This window comes from Lissotriton vulgaris, chromosome 2_2 (assembly GCF_964263255.1).
Source record: "Lissotriton vulgaris chromosome 2_2, aLisVul1.2, whole genome shotgun sequence".
Classification (NCBI taxonomy): domain Eukaryota; kingdom Metazoa; phylum Chordata; class Amphibia; order Caudata; family Salamandridae; genus Lissotriton; species Lissotriton vulgaris.
In genome coordinates, this window is record NC_141688.1 from 44,456,857 (window position 1) to 44,477,748 (window position 20,892).

A 20,892-nucleotide genomic window follows, 5' to 3' on the forward strand; every position below is an offset into this window, starting at 1 on the left:
CTCTTAAAAAAGGAAAGGAAAATATTTCATTTTTTAAATGTATCCCATTTTCCTTTAGGAAAAATAGGCTGCTTTAAAAAAAAAGAATTGTTTTATTTAAAAGCTAAAACAGACATGATGATCTGCCAGCCGTAGCAGACCACCATCGCTATAGTTTTAGAAATTCACTATGGGTCGCAAATTGGACCTACCTCATGAATATTAATGAGGTGGATCAATATGCGACCCACTGGTGGTCTCAAACAGTGTAAAACACACAATTGTACATAGCTGTTTGTGATTTCCTAAGAGCGAATCGCAAAAATTAGCTATTAAGTGATCACAAATGTGAGTCTATGTACATGTGGCCCCTGCTCCTTAGGGATTCCCAGACAATAGGCACCTTACAGTGCAACTCATTGTGGGCCATGGTTTTCCAAGACTACACCTGGAAGGTGCAGCAACAGAGACTTTGCTTTCTGGAGGTGAAACATAACTGAGAGCTATGCAAATCCAATATATATTGCTTTTCCAAACCCACCTCAAAAGGATTTTTAACAATACCATACACTTTTTTGACACGCCCGAGGCTTGCTGGTCATGAGTGGATGAGAGAACTTCCTTCTGGTGCTTCTGGCTTCTACGACCAGGGCCTAGAGGAGGCTTTGGGGGGCCATAATGAACAAAACATGATACCAGAGCAGAACCATAAGCATCATCATTCTGTGGGCAGTTTGTCTGCAGACATGAGTCCACACCGAAAAACTCTGATGCCCGTAGGTGGTGAACCTCCGGGAAACACTCATGCACATCCTTGACCTGCATTTGTTGCTTATCCCTCTTGGGTCACAGTTGCCATTCAATCCACTTATGCCTAATAGTGGAGATCTGCGTTGTGATAGAAGAGATAGAGGGAGAACATATTTACTGATTTCCTGCGTATACACAGTGGCTGTATAGTAAGTACAGTTCACCGGTGTGGTGTTGTGCTGTACTGATGTAAAGCGGGCTGGTGATACTTACTTGGTGCTGGATATGCTCTGAATGGATGCTATGGTTCTTTTAAAATTGTCTACTGATGCGGAACATTGTGGTGCTTTGCAGCCGCCAAGGACATGTACTGTAAAGCCAAGGTGTTTTGGCAGTGTCACAACTGCTGGGTATTTAAGGCAGTGCTGCTGTGCTCTTGTGATGCTGAGGTTCTCTGGACGGGTACTCTGGGCTAATAAGGTACTCTGGGTGTACTCATGCAGATAAAGTGCTCTGGTAGCGTTGAAGTTATCGGTGATGCTGTGGTATTACAATGGTGCTTTTGAGCCTTTGTGTTGCCCTACTTCTCTGGAGGGATATTGTGCTGATGTCAACGTGATGGTGCTATAGTGATGCCAATGTGCTTTGATGCTGATGTACTCTTCAATAGTTCTCCTTATTTAATGCGTGGCTGCTCTGCTCTGGTCGTGCTGTGGTACTCTGCTGCTGCTCTTGAGATGCTGTAGTTTTCTATGGGGTACCCTGGTCCTATTTAGGTGCTGTAGTGTTGCTGGGGTGCTCTTGTATAGTAAAAGTAATCTAATGATGTAGGGTCCTCTGGTTGTCCTATGGCAAGCTGGTGCTGTGTGGTGCTCTTGAGATGCTGTAGTTTTCTGGAGTGGTACTCCGGTGCTCTGTAGGTGCTGTATTGTTGTTGTGGTGCTCTATTCTAGCCGTGCTGTGCTGCTCTGGTGCTCTTAAGTTGCTGTAATTTTCTAGAAGGGTTCTCCGGTGTTGTAGTGTTGCTGGGGTGCTCTGATGCTGACAGAGTGCTCTTGTATACTTGAAGTTGTTTATTGATGAGTGGGTGCTCTGGTTTTCTGGTCTAGGTGGGGTGCTCTGATGGCGATGCTGAGGTACTCTGGAGCTGTTAGGGTGCTACTAAGATTCTCTAGTGATCCAGATCTGGTCTGGTAGGGATGCTCCTGAGCCGACCCTGAGGGGGTGTGACGCAGTATTTCTGCTAACATGGCGTATACTGTGAATCTATATCGGCACCTGTAGGAAGTACACTGAATGAATTATTAGGCGCCCCACCCCAGACTTTATCTCCTCAATGATTTGGATGTGGGAGCGCTAAAAAGACATCTGTATTTATATATTCCGAAATCCTGACTGTAAGCCTCTGGCTCGTCAGTGAAGTGTTCTAGTGTTTCATCCCAGGGGAGAGGCATTCCTGGAATCACCTCCACACAGTGTATCACTCTCTGGCCAAGCGTTGCCAGAGAGCTTAAATAAAGGGGCCGGGGTCGCTCGGACTACCGGCCCGATGACCTGTAAACAGTGTGCGTGTCCTTCATTTATGTGGCGGTATATGTATAGGCCCACGAGTGTCCCTCCACTCCTGCTGGCCGTTGTGAGGTTCCCCTTCACACAACGTGACACTGGCGACGAGGGTGGGATGACATGCTTGCCCAAACTCTGAACGCAACAATCACCCCCTATCTGTGATCGACAGCGCGACCTCAATGGTGGGAAGTTCGCGGAAGGAGAACCGCATCATCGGCAGCCCAAGGGTGAGCAGCGCGCAGCCCAGCAGCAGCCCCCTGTGCCTACCATCCAGAAAAACCCTGTGTGCATCAGCCGACGCTGCCTCAGCGCTGCCGGAGCCTCCCGCAAGCCTCAAGGACAGCGCGCGCATGCGCAAACCTCAGAGCAGCCGATAATAAAGCCGCGAGAGGGGAAAGCAAGGCGCGCCTGAGCGGTGTGTGTCCTGCGGGACCTCCAGAGCTTATCTGCCGGCATTCAAGCACCTCGCAGGCAGCGAGGAAACTCAGCAACACAGTCAGCCCCTCCCAGGCAGAGAAAAGAAAAAAAAATGGAAACAAGCACTGGCAACAACAAGCCATATCGGGAACCAGACATACAGCCAGCAAAGACAGGAGCAATTCACCTGGGGCACCAAGCACACAGGAGAAAAGGGGCAACACCCCCTAACAATAAAGAGAAGAAAGAAAAAAAAACAACAAACAACAAGCCCTGGCTAAGACATCTCAACAGGACACGCAGGCACATAGAGACATGGGTACATAAGCCACAATTTGTGCAGCCATACAGTGAAAGCACACCATGTCAAACTCAGTGCAGCCAGCAGCTCAACAGCAGGTGGCCCCACCAGCACCACCACCCAGTGCACACCCAGATTACTGCCCTTCCGCCATTCAGCGAACGGATCGACCCTGCCACGGCGTCACCGAGGTGGAAGGTATGGGTTGGACGCCTCAACAACTACTTCGTGGCGACAAGGGAAATTTACGGGACTGTCAAAAGATCACTGCTACTTCACTTCGTGGGAGAAGAGATATACAAGCTGTTTGAACACCTCCCGAATACTGGTGCGCCCACAGACTATGATGCCGCAGTCTGAGCGTTAAATGCCCATTTTGACCCACAACTCAATCCACACTATGAACAGTTCAAGCTCCGACAAGCCAGACAGATAGATGGAGAGTCAATGGACGCTTTCCATGCACGTCTCACAGAGCTAGCCAGTACCTGCACGGAAGATGATCAAGCCAAAGAGGTAACAGCACAACTTATCCAAGGTTGCCATAACAAGACGCTGCGGACGCTCATACTTCAACAACCCCGCATCACGTTTTTTTTGTTTTTTTTGTATGTTCTTATATAGCGCTCGAATCACCCGGAGGCATCTCGGCGCTTGCCCTGGGAACCCGTCCTGGCTTTCCCTGTGAGATAGCCCCTAACGGGCATCCCCAAGGTGAAAGCCAGGCATCCCGCCGCGGGGGGCCGTTGTGGAGATTAAGCAAGCTTAATGCCCAGAGTTGCAGAGTGTGAACCCATGATTAGGTCAGGCACCGAAGCGAGAATTATCGAGTCCGTGGACATTTGAGCTCAAGACCCTGCCGCGTCGGGAATTGAACCCTGGTCCCGGGTCTGACCTCTGCTTCAGGGTCTGCCTGCTCTAACCAGTGAGCCACACTTCTCCACATTAGAAGAAATATTGATCCTCGCTCGCTCTCACGAATTGTCAGATGCCCGAGCAACTGCAATGGAGACCGCGCTCCTCAACCAGACTGAGCAATCCAGTACCATCAAGACTGAACGAGCAGACGCCATTCGCACATCATCTCGCAGTGGGCGAGGGAGATGGCCAGCTAGGGCTCCACGACGGGAGCAGTGTGGCTACTGTGGGACAGAAGAACACCCCCCAGACAGCTACCCAGCGAGGGGTAAAACGTGTTCCAAGTGTGGATTCCTGAACCACTTTGCGAGCGTTTGTCGAGGTTGCGCGTGGGGCAGAGGTAACCCAGGAAGGAGGGTACCGACAGGAGCAGTTAGACATCTATCGCTAGAGGAACAAGAGCCCACGCCATTGCGACCTACAAATACCCCCACACGGTCCCACCACCGCCTGAGGACTCCTCCACAGAAGATGATGAAGAGTGCTACTTTGTGTCATTCGCAAGCGACCTCAAAAAGAGACGATGACCGCAACCCAAATGCAATGTGGAGATTTATGGATTCCCGGTGACCGGCCTGATTGACACCCGAGCAACCGTGAATGTGATGGGGTCGCAACATTATAAACGACTGAACCTGAGACCGTCACTCACCCTGTCCACGATCAGAATTCTGACATACGGGAGCCAACATCCACTTCCTCTGAAAGGGAAAATGACTGTTCAAGTCAAGTCGGAGGCCCAAGTGGTGACCACGACATTCCATGTTGTCGACCGAGAAGCAGACATACTAATTGGAAGTCACACCGCCAAAGATCTTAACCCAATTGCGTTTGTGAATGCATTGAAGCTTCTCCAGACCGACGACATGTTCAACTTATTCCCACAACTCTTCGAAGGATTAGGAAACATAAAAAGACCCCCGGTGAAACTGCATATTGACAAATCGGTGCAACCTGTTGCGCTAAGGCATAGGTGAATTCCCTTTCATCTCCGCCCGTTAGTAGAACAAGAACTCCTGAAATTAGAACAACAAGGAGTCATTGAAAAGGTGACTGGCCTGACCCCATGGGTCTCACCCATGGTAATCGCCGAGAAGCCTAAGCAGCCAGGGAAGATCAGGATCTGCATTGATATGAGAATGCCTAACCAAGCCATAAAACGGGAGAGACATCGAACTCCGACGGTGGATGACATGCTTGCCGACCTCAATGGCTCGCAATGGTTTTCCAAATTAGATCTAAACGCTGGTTATCACCAGCTAAATCTGGCAGAAGAAAGCAGATATAGTACCACGTTTTCAACCCACCTGGGGCTTCGGAGATACAAAAGACTGAACTTTGGGATATCATACGCAGCAGAGATATTCCAGAACGTAGTAAGGGAGATACTGTCGGGCCTTCAATGTGTCTTAACCGTAAGTGATGATATCCTTATTCACTCCAAAACTTTGGACGAACACCACCGATGACTCCGGTCCACGCTCCAGTGGCTAGCAGAATATGGCGTGAATCTGCACAAAGAAAAATGCCAGTTCTTATGCAAAACAATCGACTTCTTTGGCTACGTATTCAGTTCTGAGGGGGTCAAAGTCGATCCCAGGAAGTCCAAAGCAATTCACCTTGCTCCTGCTCCGACGAGTGCGTCTGAAGTGAGAAGCTTTCCAGGGATGGCAACGTACTTTGGGTGATTCATCCCGAATCCGGCCACCATAGCAGAACCACTGTGAAACCTCACAAAGAAAGAGACCCCCTGGAAGTGAACCACTGAGGCAGATAACGCTTTCAAACAAATAAAGTCGGCTCTGTTAGATAGCACAACCATGGCATATTTTGACACCACTCGCCCAACAGAGCTACCAGTCGATGCCAGCCCAGTAGGACTTGGGGTTCTGCTCACTCAAGAGACTAAACCAGGGACGTGGGTCCCGTTAGCCTTTGCAAGCAAAGCGCTCACAGCAACAGAATCCAGGTACTCACAAATAGAGCGTGAGGCGTTGGCGATCAAATGGGCCTGTAATCATTTTCATTTGTACTTGAGCGGACACCCGTTTTGGATGATCACAGACCATCAACCTCTCATTCCATTATTCAAAGGAACAGCGCCTCATCCTCCTCCTAGAATCGAAAGGTGGGCCACTCAATTGCAACATTATCAAATGGAACTGTTATATAGACCAGGAGCAAAGAACCCTGCTGATTTTCTATCTCGCCACCCAGCGCTAACAACTGAAGCAGACAGTAACCAGGAGGCAGGGACAGAAGAATTCATCAACATGGTCGCCCAATGGTCATGTCCATAAGCTCTCTCGATAGAAGAGGTCAAGTCACATATTGAGAAAGACACTATCATGCAGCGAGTAGCCGACGCCTTGAAGGGCAGATCATGGAAAGGATTCCTCAAGAACATCCAAGGGTGAAACGAGTCTGACCGGGCCCGACTAGGTGCAGTCTGGAAAATTCGAAACAAAGTCAGTGCTGCAGGAAACAGGGTTATACTAAGAGGCTCACGCATTGTATTACCCCAAAGCCTGGAAGAACGAGCAACGGTCCTTGCCAATGAAGGCCATTAAAGCATTGGGCGGATGAAGTCAAGGATGAGAGAGAAGGTGTGGTTCTCTAATCTAAAAAGGAACATAGATACGCTTGTACGAAACTGCAGGGTGTGTCAACTTACAAGCAACGCCGAAGCTCCCGCTCCCATAATCACCGAAGATCCCGCCCCATCGCCATGGTCATGGGTGAGCCTTGATTTCAGTAGTTTCCCAGACGGAAGAGTCACTGCTGTGCTCATCGACAGCCATACCAAATACATGATCATCAAAATTCTACCTTCTACAGCGTTTGCTAATCAGCAACCTGTCTTGGAAAAGTCGTTTGCTCTTTTTGGCCTACCACACGTCGTCAAAACAGATAACGGACCCCCATTTCAAGGATGTGAGTTCAAAGAATTCTTTGCGCGGTTGGGGGTAAAACACCATCGAATCACCCCCCCAGTGGCCGCAAGCTAACGGCGAAGTCGAGCGGTTTATGCACACCACCAACAAGATACTGCGCATCACAATGGCTGAAAATGCCGATCCAGAAATGGCGCTACAACAATTCCTAAGAGAGCATCGCAGCACGTCTCACTGTACCACACAATGATCTCCGTGGTCTCTCATGCTGGGGGGACCTCGTCGAGACATGCTACCGATGGCGGACAATTGGAGACACGATCCCCACGACCCGGCAGAAGCACAAGCAAAGAGGAAAAAGACCAATGACATGGCAAGTCATCGGCGAAGGGCGAAGAGTCGCGTGATTGCGCCATTGTGTCCTGTGCTACTACGGAATCAGTGGAGCGGGGGCAAATTCCGCACTTCCGATTTGCCTGGGTTGTGGACCGTGAAGTCAATCCAAGGAACAGCAGTCACCGCAGAACGAGGTGACGTAACAATACCGAGAAACATTTTGTGGTTCAAGCAGGTTCCGCCCCCATCCAGAAAAGCATGGGGTGTGGATCAGTCAAGACCGCCGAGCTACAACTTGATGAAGCGGGATGCAATTCTAATGGTGTCGCCCCTCAAACCCCAACGAGGTCACTGCATTCAGAACTCTTCGGGCCTGAGGAGAAAGTTATCGAACAAGGATCAACCAGTCCTCGACAAGAGCAAGAGTGCCGCTGACATCCGTACAACCTGAGTAGGAACCCGGAGCCTAACAAGAGACTGGCTGATTTTGTTTGCTGAAATGCATTGGTTATCTTTTTGTTCAAAGGACCAAGTTGGGATGGGATGCAGCATTCTAATGTTTCATCCCAGGGGAGAGGCATCCCGGAAGCACCTCTACACAGTGTATCACTCTCTGGCCAGGCGTGGCCAGAGAGCTTGAATAAAGGGGCCGGGGTCGCTCGGGACTTCCGGCCCCGACAACCTGCAACCAGTGTGCGTGTCTTTCATTTGTGTGGCGGTATATGTATAGGACCACGAGTTTCCCTTCACTCATGCTGGCCGTCGTGAGGTTCCCCTTCACACAACGTGACAGTCAGGTATTTACACCCTCATCTGGAACTACATACAATCAAAAATGGGCAGCGTTCTGAGCTGTGGTGAGTAAGATGGAAAGTCGGCGTGTGCGTGTGTTTTCGGGTATGAAGGTGGCAATTAAACATTAATAAAACACCCACCAAAGTTTTGCCTGGTGCTCTCCACCCCAAAAACACGAGTAAAACTACTAAAAAGGGCAGGAGTAAAACATTTCCCGGTTTGGTAATGGATAGGGAGCACCCCAGCCTCATCGAGAAATATACAAAAACGGACCCCTATTGCAGGAGTAAGAGACAACTGTCCCTGAACCTGTCCTAATGAAGGGAATCTGTGACCCACAGACTCCGACTTACTTTTTGTTGATATACCAGGCCATTAAGACGGCATGCAATCTACGATTTATTTCCCAACTAGAGAAGTATGTACATTTTCTTCCGAGCCATAGCGACGTACACATATTATACTGTCTACAGCTACTCTCCTCCACTAAGGCAACCTCTCTGTATTTCTGCCATGTGGATGAAAACGAATGAACAGTCCTTGCTGCTAACAATTTACTACTATGAAGCAGCATGCGTGCCAGTCTCCCCAGCACTTCCACGCACCCAGCAAAGACTTCGCTTGTGCTAAGCCCTATCACACCCCCTGAATAGCTCACACTTGAGGCTGGTAAACACAGATGTTCTTAAGCCTCAGGAGATGGACCCAGGTGCTAACTCTTCCCCCTTGTGTATCCCCACATCATGATGCATCTTCACTCTAGGATGTTATGTCTCGGAAGCACATACATAAAGTGATGGCTGGAATGCTTGAGATAATCTCAGCCACTGGTGGTTACTTGGTCGGTTTCCTGTCAATCATTTTTGTTGCCAACGTTACCATCACAAAGATGGACAATTTAATGAAAATTAGACTTTAGGGCAAATTTACTAAGGACTTGCCCTATCCTTGCGTGACATAAGTCATCCAAAGGCCTCACACGCCCATAACTGGGAGTCACTTTGCTTGGTTTAGTAAATACAAAGTAATGCAAGGTAGCGCAAAATGCCACCTTGCATTACCTTGCATCTTGTAGGTGTTGCGTAGGTGAAGCATGGGAGTTCCAAGACATCCGCCCATGTATTTAGACGCAAACCCAAATTTAGAGAGACTTTGTAAACCTGGGTTTGCACCAAAATGGTGTGCTCACCCGACAGGCGTAACAAGAAGAAATATATTTTTTCTCCTTATTAATTCCTCTTTCTGCGTATGCGCATTCTGCAGCACACGTAGAAAGAGGAACACGTCTCTATAGATTGCTTTTGTGCAGGAAGGGACACCTTCTTGCACAAAAACAATCCTGCCCTTAACACAGGCACCCTTGTACTATGGTGCTTGCATTGGCGTAGGCTGCACGCAAGGAGAGAGCAGAAATGCTCCATATCTTTGTCAATATATAGCACTACTGCTCTCTCCCTTTCATACCTCACAGCTACGCATGTTCCCTTACTGCCGTGCATTATGTGAAAGAATAGTAAATCTGTCCCTTAGTCTTTCGCCAACAGATGAGGCAAGCCACCGCTTTCATTGACTGCATTTTATCAAATACTAACTGCCTTTTACAAGCCAAAAGCACTTGCAGACCACAGAGGAGTTAATCTGCTGTTTAAAATATATACACACATCGTGGGATTAACTTTGAACTTTCACTGGCGCTGACGAAGGCCACACCGGCCGAAATGCATTCGCCTTAGTTATTTAATAAACAGAGCTGCCTTCTTACCCCCGCTGTGGCTTCCGCTTCTTTCATTGGAGAGGAGATTGCTGTTTCATTAATTAACGCGTGTTCTAGAAGCGCGTTTCTGAAGCCCCCTCATCGCGAGTGGCCTGGAGACTCATGCTGTTGCATTTCTGCTTCTTCCTCGTTGGAAATTCTCCAGGCTCGCCTGAAGTCCGAAAAGACATGGAGCGGTGCAGTTAGGTATTTCACCTTTAACTCTGACGGGATTCACTGTCGTCCCGCCTTCGCCTATTTCCTGATCGGACTATCGGCAGATGAGGTAGGGGACCGGAGGCAGCCCTGCATCTTGGGGGGTCCCGCAACGCTATGCTAGTGTCTCACCCCCTGCTATTTTCCCGGATTTTACCTGGAACGTCCCTAGGCTTCACTCACCTGGGAGCCACTGCTGCAACCTGGGAAACTGAGTCCCGAGATCGTCTGGACCAGCTGAACTGAGCTAACTTGAGCTTAGGGGCGGAGCTGACAACGCACCTATCGTGCTGCGGGTGGACTCATTTAAACTGCACATCGTGGGATTCCCTTTGAACTTTCACTGGCGCTGACGAAGGCCACACCGGCCGAAATGCATTTGCCTTAGTTATTTAATAAACAGAGCTGCCTTCTTACCCCCGCTGTGGCTTCCGCTTCTTTCATTGGAGAGGAGATTGCTGTTTCATTAATTAACGCGTGTTCCAGAAGCGCGTTTCTGACGCCCCCTCATCGCGAGTGGCCTGGAGACTCTGGCCCATGCTGTTGCATTTCTGTTTCTTCCTCGTTGGAAATTCTCCAGGCTCGCCTGAAGTCCGAAAAGACATGGAGCGGTGCAGGTTGGTATTTCACCTTTAACTCTGACGGGATTCACTGTCGTCCCGCCTTCGCCTATTTCCTGATCGGACTATTGGCAGATGAGGTGGGTGACCGGAGGCAGCCCTGCAACTTGGGGGGTCCCGCAACGCTATGCTATTGTCTCACCCCCTTCTATTTTCCCGGATTTTACCTGGAACGTCCCTAGGCTTCACTCACCTGGTAGCCACTGCTGCAACCTGGGAAACTGAGTCCCGAGATCGTCTGGACCAGCTGAACTGAGCTAACTTGAGCTTAGGGGCGGAGCTGACAACGCACCTATCGTGCTGCGGGTGGACTCATTTAAACTGCACATCGTGGGATTCCCTTTGAACTTTCACTGGCGCTGACGAAGGCCACACCGGCCGAAATGCATTCGCCTTAGTTATTTAATAAACAGAGCTGCCTTCTTACCCCCGCTGTGGCTTCCGCTTCTTTCATTGGAGAGGAGATTGCTGTTTCATTAATTAACACGTGTTCCAGAAGCGCGTTTCTGAAGCCCCCTCATCGAGAGTGGCCTGGAGACTCTGGCCCATGCTGTTGCATTTCTGTTTCTTCCTCGTTGGAAATTCTCCAGGCTCGCCTGAAGTCCGAAAAGACATGGAGCGGTGCAGTTAGGTATTTCACCTTTAACTCTGACGGGATTCACTGTCGTCCCGCCTTCGCCTATTTCCTGATCGGACTATCGGCAGATGAGGTGGGGGACCGGAGGCAGCCCTGCAACTTGGGGGGTCCCGCAACGCTATGCTAGTGTCTCACCCCCTGCTATTTTCCCGGATTTTACCTGGAACGTCCCTAGGCTTCACTCACCTGGGAGCCACTGCTGCAACCTGGGAATCTGAGTCCCGAGATCGTCTGGACCAGCTGAACTGAGCTAACTTGAGCTTAGGGGTGGAGCTGACAACGCACCTATCGTGCTGCGGGTGGACTCATTTAAACTGCACATCGTGGGATTCCCTTTGAACTTTCACTGGCGCTGACGAAGGCCACACCGGCCGAAATGCATTCGCCTTAGTTATTTAATAAACAGAGCTGCCTTCTTACCCCCGCTGTGGCTTCCGCTTCTTTCATTGGAGAGGAGATTGCTGTTTCATTAATTAACGCGTGTTCCAGAAGCGCGTTTCTGAAGCCCCCTCATCGCGAGTGGCCTGGAGACTCTGGCCCATGCTGTTGCATTTCTGTTTCTTCCTCGTTGGAAATTCTCCAGGCTCGCCTGAAGTCCGAAAAGACATGGAGCGGTGCAGTTAGGTATTTCACCTTTAACTCTGACGGGATTCACTGTCGTCCCGCCTTTGCCTATTTCCTGATCGGACTATCGGCAGATGAGGTGGGGGACCGGAGGCAGCCCTGCAACTTGGGGGGTCCCGCAACGCTATGCTAGTGTCTCACCCCCTGCTATTTTCCCGGATTTTACCTGGAACGTCCCTAGGCTTCACTCACCTGGGAGCCACTGCTGCAACCTGGGAAACTGAGTCCCGAGATCGTCTGGACCAGCTGAACTGAGCTAACTTGAGCTTAGGGGCGGAGCTGACAACGCACCTATCGTGCTGCGGGTGGACTCATTTAAACTGCACATCGTGGGATTCCCTTTGAACTTTCACTGGCGCTGACGAAGGCCACACCGGCCGAAATGCATTCGCCTTAGTTATTTAATAAACAGAGCTGCCTTCTTACCCCCGCTGTGGAAGAAGCGCGTTTCTGAAGCCCCCATTGGAGAGGAGATTGCTGTTTCATATATATATATATATATATATATATATATATATATATATATATATATATATATATATATATATATATATTATATATATATATATATATATTTTTTCAAATACAATCAAGCCCAATCAGGGCTTGATTGTATTTGATTATAAATAATGTTGATTGTTCGTTTGTGAACCATATAATTTGTGAACCCTCCATGAGAACTCATGAAAAAATGGTAATGAGCCTCATGTTCTAAGGCACTACTGACATAGGCGCCACCACACAACAAAATGCATTTCGAGATACCGGTTAATTAGAATGACTCAATTTTGTATAATAATGGTAATTTGATTCACACCGAAAATTACACATTTTGAATTACATATCGGTACACAATGCAGTGTGAATGATGATTAGTATTTAGTTTTAACCATTATAAGATGGCCGCCGTGAAAGCAATCATGAAATTACTATGTTTGTGCCTTTCTTTATGTTGTTGTACATTTTGTTGGTAACATGTGACATATGGTCACCTAGGTTACATTTAAATAATGAAAAAAACAAACGCCAGTTTACACTGATGAAGGCGGCAACGCCGAAACGCGTCTGTAAACTGACTCGACCTGCAGTAAAGTTCTGAAATAAATACTTGGCGAACCTACGCTATACTGGCTCTGAGTGCTCTTAATTCTTGAAAATCCCGAGGACCGAGGGATTTCCGCGTTGTGAATATATATATATATATATATATATATATATATATATATATATATATATATATATATATATATATATATATATATATATATATATATATATATCAGTTATTTTTTGTTTTTTGGGTGAAGATGATGGTTACATAGGTGTGAATAGCCTCATGGATAATTCCGCGTTTTTATTGGAAGGATTAAGTTTTATTGCACTTTATGGTTAAGTAATCTGGGTGACTGCCAGCATCACCATTGCGCTCTCTTCTCTGGACTGCGTGCAAGCATCTGTTTCCCTGCATGAATAGTTATAAGTTGATTTCCCTTCTGTTGGTATTTGAAGAGTCTGAGATGTCACAGCAACCACCTCTTTGTAAGAATTATTAAACAAGCATTTTTAATGCAATAGGTCTCACATTTGCGAGTGTTTAAGCCATTGGCAAGACATTTCTTTAAATAATATTTAAGACACAATGTTCTTGTCAGGCAGTATTTCTGTAGACAATATTCTGACATACAACTCTTCAAACATACTTAGTCCTCACCTCCTCTGCTAACATATATTGACAATGCTTTCTCTAACACTGAAACATCGGGACCCACAAACCCTTGTACCAAAACACCTCAATCCTGACACCAACACATGACAATTTCCATGGTGGGAGTCACAAATAAGTCTGCTGGTGCAACTTCGTCTAGGCGTGCCAAACCAATCCATCAATAATCTATGCATTGAACATCAAATCGATATGTGTACCCATCAGTTCACTTTGTTGTTTAAAACTATATTTTTATACGCCATTGTCAGCCAGTGAAGGGCCACAAGGTCCCACTTTCCAAGCATTCTTCAGCTTAAGAAAGACCTGAGACGCCTCCACAGAGCACTACATTGCAACAAAGTAAATAGTCTCCCTTTCCTTTCAGAGGCCAACACTCTCTGATTGTATCTTTGCCTATGACCCAGTACAGCTCTCCACTGTCAGCTTGGTTTACACTATGCAAATGCTACTTACATGTATATATTGTTTTTTGTAGCCACGCCTATGGCCTCATCCAAATTAACATCCTTTGGTGTCTCTGTCTAGCCCCCGAATGAATGCATGTGCCCTGGATCGCTAGGGTGAACTACCGTCCGTAAATTTCACCGACCGTCTGTAATTTGGACCACACATCCGTTGTCCATTAGGATCCCTTTTACAGACACCTTTTGTCTGTTATTGGGGACCTTGCAGGGAGCAGAGCTATTCCCCTGCCCAAGGCCTCAGCTCCCTGATGGGGCCACTTCGCACTCATCCTCAAGCACAAGAGCAGCCCCACCCCGTCCATTGTCATTCTGTGCACTGGCTGATTGCCACATACAAAAGAAGCATTGGCATAGCCAATAGGTCTTGCCTTTGCGACACTATAAGTGTTTAGCCATGCAACAGTTGATGTTGCACAAAGCATATTGTGCTGCATAATTAAATACTTACAAGGTTCCACCGGCGAGACCTATTGGCTATGCCAATGCTTGTTAATTCTTTCGACTACCATTATCGCTTATTTCAGACATTATTATTCATTGACACACAGTGAAGGACTACAAGTTATTTTACCTTCTTTCTCCATCCTTTTATTTAAGTTGGCTATAACTATTTTATCTAAGTAGTATTTTCACAATGTAATTTGATCCTCCAGCTAAATTCCTACAGATAAAAAGAGATCCACCCATGCCATGGTCAAGGTGGAAAGAGGAATTTATTACATACATGAAAGTCATAGATGGGGAACGCATGGGTGCTGAAAGAAAGAAAAATATATTTTTACACTGTTTGGGTTTTGAGGGTCACGTGATGTTCAGGATATTACCCCAAATTGTTACACCTAATGATGGAAGTGGTGATAATATGAATGCATATGTTGAAGCACTAATGAGGATGGAGAAAAGATTTAAACTAGCAATGAGCATTGTTCTGAATAGATTTACATTTTATACCACAACACAAAAAGAGGAGGAATCCTTTGATGATTTTTTGACTGGGCTAAGGGCATTATCGTTACAATGCAACTTTGGCGCAATGACTGATAAAATGATAAGAGACCAAATAATAGTACATGTTAAGAACAAGAAAATTCAAGAAAAATTGTGGGTCATGGGAGATCCCACCTTGAATGTAGAAATAACAGAGGCTAAGGCCTTAGAACAATCAGAAAAATGGATGGTGGTAGCCAAACAAAATTCCACCAAAATAGATAAGGAGGAGGGAATATGTTTCCTCCTCCTAAACATGGAGTGAAAAATGTACAACAAAAAACACACCACATGCCAAATGGGAAAATTAATGTTAACAGATTTAATTATCCTTCTCAGGTTCACAAAATAATGATACCTCGACTAATTTTAATGTATGTTATAGGTGTAGTAACAGATCCCACATTGCTTCTTTTCCAGGTTGTCCTGCAATTAATAGGGAGTGCAAAAATTGTGGTAGGATAGGTCATTTTAGTAGTGTGTGCAGAGATAATAGACGTTATACTACACAAGCACTTGGCACAATATTATATGTAGTTGATAGCAACAATACTATCAAAACCAGCAATGTACCAGATTGTGGCAAAGGTTTTGTGGTGTTCATTATTGACGGAGTACCTAATAATATGATGAAATCTTCAAATTGTGAATTTCAGATTTTAAGAGAAAATCTCATGCTTATGGTAGACTCAGGTACACCATTGACAATCATTACGCATCAATACTTCCATGAGAAATTGAGTCATGTTATTCAGTATAACAACTTACTTCCTTCTGTCATAATAGCAGAGAGCTTTGACGGAGCAAAAATTTGGATTGAAGGTTTCTTTATGTGAAGATACATTTCAAATGCATGTGTGCAGAAGTGAAATTATACATTACACAGAAAGGAGTTAATGTCTTAGGGTGGCATGACCAATGGAAATTGGGTTTAACATTGAATACGAGGTCTAGTGAACCTGTGTCCCTGTGTGATGAACAATTGTTAAACAGAATTGCAGTGGTAAATACAGAAGACAAATTAAGTTGTAGAGGAAAAAAATGTATTTATACGTATGACAAAGTATTTTGTGATAAGTTGGGAAAGTTAAAGAATTTCCCACATAAAATTGTGTTAAGAGAGAATGTTATCCCTGGGAGTTGAAAGAAATGTTGAAGGGGTTATCTGATGAGGGTATTATCGAAGCCAATAAATCTTCTTAGTGGGTTTCCCCGATTGTTCTTGTTGCAAACCTGACCAAAAACTGAGATTCTGTGTGGACTTGAGGGCTCTAAATTCAAACATTGTAATTGATTGTCACCCCTTACCAACTATTAACAAAGTGGTTTCCATGTTAGAAGGTGCTCAAATTTTTTCCACACTAGACTTACGTTCTGCGTACCATTAAATAGAATTGATGGATGAATAAAAAAAATACACAGCTTTTATAGCGCCATTTGGTTTGTACCAATATACAAGAATGCCTTTTGGACTGGCGTCAGCTGCATCAGTCTTACAGAGAGTCATGTTCCACATATTCAGGGATGTGGATGACTATGTTAAGTGCTTTCAAGATGACAGTTTGGTATTTTCAAAGAATGAGTCTAAGCATGTAATGAATTTAAATGAGGAGTGCGAAAGATTGGAGAACCATGGTCTCACTCTCAAGGCACATAAATGCAAGTTGTTCAAACGGTCAGTCGAATATATGGGACATACTTTGTCCGGAGATGGGGTGATTAAAAAAAAAACTAATGTTGATGCTATTATTAAAGTTCCTTCACTAGCAAACAAGGAGCAGCTTTTATCCGTTGCAGGTATGTGCAAATATTATAACAAATTTGTGCAAAAATTTGCAACGAAAATGGAACCTTTAAGAATGCTATTGAGGCAAAATGTAAAATATGAAAGGGCACAAGAACAACAAAGTGCTTTTGAATGTATAAAAAAAGAGATTGTAAATGCTCCCACACTCAAACTTTTTAGCATGAAAAAGGAATGTATCATCACATTGGATGCGAGCCTATGTGGTCTCTGTGGAGTTCTTTCACAAAGAGAAGGTAAAGAGGAATGGAATGTTGCATTTGCTTCCCGCACTTTAAATGAGTGTGAGGTGAAATATGCTGTGATTTAAAAAGAACTCCTTGCTTGCGTGTGGGCGGTTGAACACTACAGGTTGTATATGTGGAGCAGCAAATTCACCCTTAAAACAGATCACAAACCGTTAGTAAACATTTTATCTAAGACTGATATCAAAGTTGCAGGAATATAATTTTAAGATAGAATATGTTCCTGGAAAAAAAAATGTTACAGCAGATTTTCTTTCTCATTTGCCTTATGACAAAGAGATAGTTAATACTGTGAAAGAATGTGATTTTGTTGTTTCCATTAATGATGATTATGCCTATGCTATTCTAAGGAATTACAGAAGATTGCTGGAAGGATTGTGAGCATCTTGATGACAGGTGGAATGAATTAAAAAAAATATGTATTAGGAGGTTGGCCAAAGAAGAACATGGTAAGATCCGATTTATTGCCATTTTTTAACAGTTCAGGAGAACCAGAATTTGAGTGTGATTTACTGTTAAAATCAGGAAAATGTATTCCTCCAAAAGGTATGTAAAAAACTTATACTCAAACTAGCCCATAAGACACATCCTGGTATTTCATCCATGAAACGGTTAGTTAGGAGTTTTTTTTGGTGGTCAGTCATGGACAGATATATCGATCGGGTTGTTAGAGAATGCAGTGAATGTGTTTCAAGTGAGAAAATGTTGAAAGTACATGTTCCACCATTGAAAGTGGTTAAATGGCATAAAGAACCATGGCAGAAAATTGCTTTTGATATCCCTGGTCCCTTCAAATTTTTGACTGAGAGTTCACGTTTAGCTTTAGGTATGATTGATTATCATTCTAAATGGTCAGAGGTTAAATTTGTATCTAAGGCCACTACAAGGTCTGTAATCGTTTTTTTAAAGAACTTTTTGCATGGGAAGGTTGTCCTTCCATTGTAGTCACAGACAATGGAGTGCAAATAACCTCCATGGAAATAGAGTGTTTCCTTAAAGAGTGTGGAATCAAACATATAGTTACATTGCTTTATAAACCACATGAAAATGGTCAAGTGGAACAAATTAATAGAGTGCTCAAGAATTTTGTTACAGATTCTGTCAAGTTGGATGCCAATTGGATGAATGCCTTAAGAGAACGTTTGTGGGTTTATCTCATTACACCGCATTCCACGACAGAGGTTAGTCCTTTTAAACTTCTCAAAGGCAGAGACCCAGCATCTTGTGTGTGTCCATGGTGGTTTAGAAATAAGTGTCAAACTAAGTTTATTGGTAAGGAGTGTGTGCATGATACAGCAAAAAGGGTTGAGAAGAAGCAGAACAAAATGGTGAAATGGTATAATAACTAGTGGAATAGTGTGGAGAAGTGTGGCTCACTGGTTAGAGCGGCAGACTCTGAAGCAGAGATCAGGCCCTGGACCAGAGTTCAAGTCCCGACGCGGCAGGGTCTTGGGCTCAATGTCCACAGACTTGATAATTCTCGCCTCGGCGCCTATTCTAATCATGGGTCCCATGCTTGCTTAATCTCCACAACGGCCCCTACAACACTGGGATGCCTGGTTTCACCTTGGGGGTGCCCAAGAGGGGCATCTCACAGGGAGAGCCAGGAAGGGTTATACAGCGCCGGGACGCCCCGTTGGGGTAGCGGTGCGCTTTACAAAATACACTACATTTACATTTACATTTTACTAAGGTAAACAGATTCCAAGTGGGTGATTGGGTCAACATTCTTAAACCAGGTTTAATGAATAAAGTATCCAACAAATTTGATAAAGCCATTCAGATTAAGAAAGTCGTTAGTAATAGTGTAATTACTCAGGATGGAAAAATCTGGAATGTTAAAAGACTAGACAAGTGTCTTTTTATGGATATTACACAGAACAATGCTTTTGGAAATACAAATCATTCATCTACAAATATGAGTGCTGGATTAAATAAGGAAACTGTTGCTTCCACTGTTAAACTATCTGAGCGTATAAGAAAATTGCCTAAAAGGTTTAATGATTTTGAAACGAAATGAAAAGAAAAGGAAATTTCTCAAGCGCGAAACATTAACACAAAGGTGTCAAGGCGCTTACTCATCAGACAGGATTAAACTAGGCAGTTTGAACGCACCTTAGAGCCTGAACAACCATGTCTTCAAAGCTGTCCTGAAGGCCAAAGGATGGGTTTCTTGTTTCAACCTCATTGGGAGAAAGTTCCATAATTTGGTCACATCTACCAGAAAACCTCTTCTACCCCAGGAAAATGTTTTGACCTTGGGAACAATCAGATCATGGGCAAGGGATGAACAAAGATGACGGACTGGAATATAAGGTTGTAAATTCCAATTTAGTAAACCAGGCCCTATGTCATGTGTTGCCTTAAAAGCAATACACAGAGCCTTAAACTCAATTTGTCTCTTAATTGGAAGCCAGTGTAGATCTTTGAGCGCCAGCATTCTGCACCACCTGTAATTTGGACAGGGACTTTTTTCGAAGATTGATAAAAGCCCATTACAATAGGCTGCTCTAGATAGAACAAGTGCTGAGACCGCTAATTTACATAGCTCAGCTGGAATAAATGGGAGAATCTGTTATGACTCAAACGAGAGTTTAGAATCAAACATGACTCCCAGATTCTTCCCCTTGATTACTGGCGTTGGTAGTGGACCCAACTCCAAAGGCCAAAGATCGGGGGACCAGAAATTGGTGAGGGCACCGAAGTGTAAGACCTCCGTTTTACTCGTATTAAGGAGCCCATTAGGATCGCGGATGGACTTGCGTCCGTCCGCGACCCCAGAGTAGGAGGATACCTCCGCATGGCCTGCGGAGTTCCCTCCGGTGCAATTAGGATGTGACCGCCACCATGGCGGTCACATCTTCTATTTTTAACATTGCGGCTGGTGCGGCTTCAAGTTGCACCCGCCGCAATGTTAAAAATGCATCCATTGCATTTGTATGCAGAAAGCGGCAGGAACCGTGCGGTGCCTGCCGATTACTGCATACAAATGCAGGGGGGTACCAGAGGTACCCCCCATGTGCACCCCCCACCCCTCTTCACCCAGGGGCCCAGCAACGGGCCCCTGCAGTGAAGTTCCACATGCTTTTCCATGGCGGAAAACCCGCAGAGGAATAGCATGTTTTGTAACCCATCCTAATATGGCTGGCGGTGTCTGAGAGACACCACCACCATATTAGAGCTTTTCTGCCGCGGTTGTAAGCCAACCTTGGCGGAAAAGCAGCGGACTGAAACCAGGACCCACCAGCCATCCTAATGTGGCGGTGGGTCTTTGGTGGGTCTGCAGCGAATTTTTCCACATCCTCCGGGCCGGCAGTGGCTTCCGCCGGCCCAGAGGATGCGGAAAATCTGCTATCCTAATAAGCCCCTAAGTTTTAAACAGTTGGCGGCCATCCAGTCACCACCTGATGAAGGCAGGTATGAAACTGTACCATGGTGTTAGTGGGTGAGCCTGTCACTGAGACAATAATCTGTGTATCACTGGCATAGGAAATAGCAGAGAAACTCAGGGACCTGATCATCCTAGCCAGTGGTGTAACATAAATATTAAAAAGGGTTGGGCTCGGAGACGACCCCTGTGGTACCGCACATGGCAAAGTAAAGTTAGGTGACTTAAACTCATCTTGGGCCACAAATTGCTCCCTGCCGGACAGGAATGATTCAAATAGAGTAAATGCTTTACCTTTAATACCGATCCCCCTCAGAACTTCCAACAGTTTCTGGTGGCTCAGCGTATCAAATGCGGCAGAGAGGTCAAGCATCACAAGTGCTGCATTACCACCCATATAAACTGTCTGCCTAATCAGTTCCAATGTTTTAATCAGAGCTAGTTCGGTACTTTGATGTTTTCTAAATCC